Source organism: Schistocerca americana, unplaced genomic scaffold, assembly GCF_021461395.2.
Source record: "Schistocerca americana isolate TAMUIC-IGC-003095 unplaced genomic scaffold, iqSchAmer2.1 HiC_scaffold_243, whole genome shotgun sequence".
NCBI lineage: Eukaryota > Metazoa > Arthropoda > Insecta > Orthoptera > Acrididae > Schistocerca > Schistocerca americana.
This window is the reverse complement of record NW_025725954.1, coordinates 12,501-17,500: the sequence shown is the minus strand read 5'-3', so window position 1 is coordinate 17,500 and position 5,000 is coordinate 12,501. Positions and strand designations below refer to the sequence as shown.

Genomic DNA, 5,000 nt, shown 5'->3' with positions numbered 1-5,000 from the left:
ACCTATGTCGTACCTTAACCTAACCTATGTCGTACCTTAACCTAACCTATGTCGTACCTTAACCTAACCTATGTCGTACCTTAACCTAACCTATGTCGTACCTTAACCTAACCTATGTCGTACCTTAACCTAACCTATGTCGTACCTTAACCTAACCTATGTCGTACCTTAACCTAACCTATGTCGTACCTTAACCTAACCTATGTCGTACCTTAACCTAACCTATGTCGTACCTTAACCTAACCTATGTCGTACCTTAACCTAACCTATGTCGTACCTTAACCTAACCTATGTCGTACCTTAACCTAACCTATGTCGTACCTTAACCTAACCTATGTCGTACCTTAACCTAACCTATGTCGTACCTTAACCTAACCTATGTCGTACCTTAACCTAACCTATGTCGTACCTTAACCTAACCTATGTCGTACCTTAACCTAACCTATGTCGTACCTTAACCTAACCTATGTCGTACCTTAACCTAACCTATGTCGTACCTTAACCTAACCTATGTCGTACCTTAACCTAACCTATGTCGTACCTTAACCTAACCTATGTCGTACCTTAACCTAACCTATGTCGTACCTTAACCTAACCTATGTCGTACCTTAACCTAACCTATGTCGTACCTTAACCTAACCTATGTCGTACCTTAACCTAACCTATGTCGTACCTTAACCTAACCTATGTCGTACCTTAACCTAACCTATGTCGTACCTTAACCTAACCTATGTCGTACCTTAACCTAACCTGTATTGCGCCTTAACCTAACCTGTATTGCGCCTTAACCTAACCTGTATTGCGCCTTAACGTAACCTGTATTGCGCCTTAACGTAACCTGTATTGCGCCTTAACGTAACCTGTATTGCGCCTTAACGTAACCTGTATTGCGCCTTAACGTAACCTGTATTGCGCCTTAACGTAACCTGTATTGCGCCTTAACGTAACCTGTATTGCGCCTTAACGTAACCTGTATTGCGCCTTAACGTAACCTGTATTGCGCCTTAACGTAACCTGTATTGCGCCTTAACGTAACCTGTATTGCGCCTTAACGTAACCTGTATTGCGCCTTAACGTAACCTGTATTGCGCCTTAACGTAACCTGTATTGCGCCTTAACGTAACCTGTATTGCGCCTTAACGTAACCTGTATTGCGCCTTAACGTAACCTGTATTGCGCCTTAACGTAACCTGTATTGCGCCTTAACGTAACCTGTATTGCGCCTTAACGTAACCTGTATTGCGCCTTAACGTAACCTGTATTGCGCCTTAACGTAACCTGCATTGCGCCTTAACGTAACCTGCATTGCGCCTTAACGTAACCTGTATTGCGCCTTAACGTAACCTGTATTGCGCCTTAACGTAACCTGTATTGCGCCTTAACGTAACCTGTATTGCGCCTTAACGTAACCTGTATTGCGCCTTAACGTAACCTGTATTGCGCCTTAACGTAACCTGTATTGCGCCTTAACGTAACCTGTATTGCGCCTTAACGTAACCTGTATTGCGCCTTAACGTAACCGATATTGCGCCTTAACGTAACCTATATTGCGCCGTAACGTAACCTATATTGCGCCGTAACGTAACCCACATTGCCCCTTAACGTAACCCACATTGCCCCTTAACGTAACCCACATTGCCCCTTAACGTAACCCAACACACGTTGGGCCTTAACCCAACACACGTTGGGCCTTAACCCAACACACGTTGGGCCTTAACCCAACACACGTTGGGCCTTAACCCAACACACGTTGGGCCTTAACCCAACACACGTTGGGCCTTAACCCAACACACGTTGGGCCTTAACCCAACACACGTTGGGCCTTAACCCAACACACGTTGGGCCTTAACCCAACACACGTTGGGCCTTAACCCAACACACGTTGGGCCTTAACCCAACACACGTTGGGCCTTAACCCAACACACGTTGGGCCTTAACCTGCTCTGTAATTGTCATACGACGCGTTAAATTAGTGTAGTGTTGCCTAACTGCAACCCCCGCAATATAGTTTGCTACTCGCACTGCCCGGTCCCCAGTGTATCGCTTCATGTTAAACACCTTGCAGCTATACACTGTAATGTGGATGGCAGCAGGACGTACATGCTCAATGCCCTTTGCAGTTGTTCATTGGCATTTGCAGTTGTTCATTGGCATTCGCATGTGCGAAGCACTTAGCCTACGCTGTGGTACGGCCTGTGTCAACTGTCCGCTGATGTTGTACGTCCAAATCACACACTGTACTGCACATTGGTCCTCATGTACTGAATGATACATCGTGGTACATGTGACCGTACAACGACTGCGCCAACAACGGCGAACCATGCGGTCCAAATGTTGTGCACTCAGCTACGTGTCGTCTCCCTATAAGAGCTGGATTGCAGTGTGGTATGCCCTGGATGGCGATCAGCATGAGCCGTCTGTTGATGTAGTGGCGCGTGTTGTCAGACGTAGTCGTCTCTTCTCACACACCGTGATAGCATGGTGCACTGCGTTCCACATCTGCGACATGCGACAGAGGCCGGTTGACAGTCGTTCGCGCAATGGACATCGCATACGTACGGGGGCCACCTTCCACGTGTTCGCGAAGCGTGCACATGTTGTTGCGTGTATGTGGGCAGACATAGTGTGTCGTGACACCTGACACAGGCATGCAACAATCGTTGAATTTGCAAATGGCGATGGACGCCTACGTTTGCTGGTGACGTTATGCAAATGAACAACTGGTAAACCGTTGTGGTGCGGTTGTTCTCGCTAGAGGTGAATCAGTGATGGCGACGATCGGTTGAGCTACCAACCGGTTGTTCCAGCGATACCCACCATGCCCACGAACGTGAATGGCATCTGGGTGTGAAGCGATACGCGGCGGTGGCTGGGTGGGACCGTCCCCGGCCGGTGAGGGGGGGCCTCCCGGCGTGCTGGCCGCGCGGTGCGTGGGCGCACGCGCTACAGCCGGCTGGTGGGGGCGGCCAGTGGCAGGCGCGCCGGCCGACGGAGGCGGCAGGCGGCGCAGCTGCGCGCCGGCGCACCCTGCACGCGGCGCCGTGCGGCCAAAGTAGGTCCTCGCGGGCCCGGTGCGAAGCGCGGTGGACATCTGCAGTGTGCTGGTCCGATTGAGGACTGTGTGCGCTGAGGATGCGCCGCCGCCCGGCGCTCGGCGCCGCGACGCCGTCTGCTGCTCGGTCGCCTCTGCGGTTCTCGCAGGTGGTTTGTATCGCAGCTGTGCGGACGTGTTGGCGCGTGCGCTGTGCTGGGAGAGTTCGCTTCGGCACCCAAGTGGGGCTTTTGTCCTTCTGTGGCGCTGGCGTTGGAGCTGCCGGTCACCGTAGGTGGCGCGTGTTGTCTCCCGCCGGCAATGCCACGACAGCACGCTCCCGGGCCTCTGTCGGCAGCGGCAAGCTCAGTTGGGAGCACGGGTGGTCGCACCTAAAGCGTCTACTCGCCAAACTCCGGGCGATTGCGCCTCTCTCGAACCCGACCAAGTACTTAGGACGGCGCTGCGCGCCGCCGGGACCTGAGAGGGTTTCGAGGTGTATTGTGCAGGGGAGCTCAGCCTCCTCCTGTTTGCAGAATAATTGAGCGGACGCTTGCGTGTTCGCGCGGGCCCCCGGGACACACTCCCGGGCGGCCGGCTGCTCAGCTCTAGTTGACGCAGCTCCCTGGTTGATCCTGCCAGTAGTCATATGCTTGTCTCAAAGATTAAGCCATGCATGTCTCAGTACAAGCCGCATTAAGGTGAAACCGCGAATGGCTCATTAAATCAGTTATGGTTCCTTAGATCGTACCCACGTTACTTGGATAACTGTGGTAATTCTAGAGCTAATACATGCAAACAGAGTCCCGACCAGAGATGGAAGGGACGCTTTTATTAGATCAAAACCAATCGGTCGGCTCGTCCGGTCCGTTTGCCTTGGTGACTCTGAATAACTTTGGGCTGATCGCACGGTCCTCGTACCGGCGACGCATCTTTCAAATGTCTGCCTTATCAACTGTCGATGGTAGGTTCTGCGCCTACCATGGTTGTAACGGGTAACGGGGAATCAGGGTTCGATTCCGGAGAGGGAGCCTGAGAAACGGCTACCACATCCAAGGAAGGCAGCAGGCGCGCAAATTACCCACTCCCGGCACGGGGAGGTAGTGACGAAAAATAACGATACGGGACTCATCCGAGGCCCCGTAATCGGAATGAGTACACTTTAAATCCTTTAACGAGTATCTATTGGAGGGCAAGTCTGGTGCCAGCAGCCGCGGTAATTCCAGCTCCAATAGCGTATATTAAAGTTGTTGCGGTTAAAAAGCTCGTAGTTGGATTTGTGTCCCACGCTGTTGGTTCACCGCCCGTCGGTGTTTAACTGGCATGTATCGTGGGACGTCCTGCCGGTGGGGCGAGCCGAAGGCGTGCGACGCGCCTCGTGCGTGCTCGTGCGTCCCGAGGCGGACCCCGTTGCAATCCTACCAGGGTGCTCTTGAGTGAGTGTCTCGGTGGGCCGGCACGTTTACTTTGAACAAATTAGAGTGCTTAAAGCAGGCAAGCCCGCCTGAATACTGTGTGCATGGAATAATGGAATAGGACCTCGGTTCTATTTTGTTGGTTTTCGGAACCCGAGGTAATGATTAATAGGGACAGGCGGGGGCATTCGTATTGCGACGTTAGAGGTGAAATTCTTGGATCGTCGCAAGACGAACAGAAGCGAAAGCATTTGCCAAGTATGTTTTCATTAATCAAGAACGAAAGTTAGAGGTTCGAAGGCGATCAGATACCGCCCTAGTTCTAACCATAAACGATGCCAGCCAGCGATCCGCCGCAGTTCCTCCGATGACTCGGCGGGCAGCCTCCGGGAAACCAAAGCTTTTGGGTTCCGGGGGAAGTATGGTTGCAAAGCTGAAACTTAAAGGAATTGACGGAAGGGCACCACCAGGAGTGGAGCCTGCGGCTTAATTTGACTCAACACGGGAAACCTCACCAGGCCCGGACACCGGAAGGATTGACAGATTGATAGCTC

At 52.2% G+C, this 5,000-nt stretch overlaps 1 non-coding gene across 1 annotated transcript in view; it reads left to right on the top strand.

Annotated features, from left to right (window-relative positions):
* Positions 1–3,653: 3,653 nt before the first annotated feature.
* Positions 3,654–5,000, top strand: part of LOC124576049 — a 1,910-nt gene continuing 563 nt past the window's right edge. Inside the window, exon 1 of the ribosomal RNA XR_006972472.1 lies at positions 3,654–5,000. This exon is cut by the window's right edge and continues 563 nt beyond it. This is a non-coding gene — a ribosomal RNA (small subunit ribosomal RNA).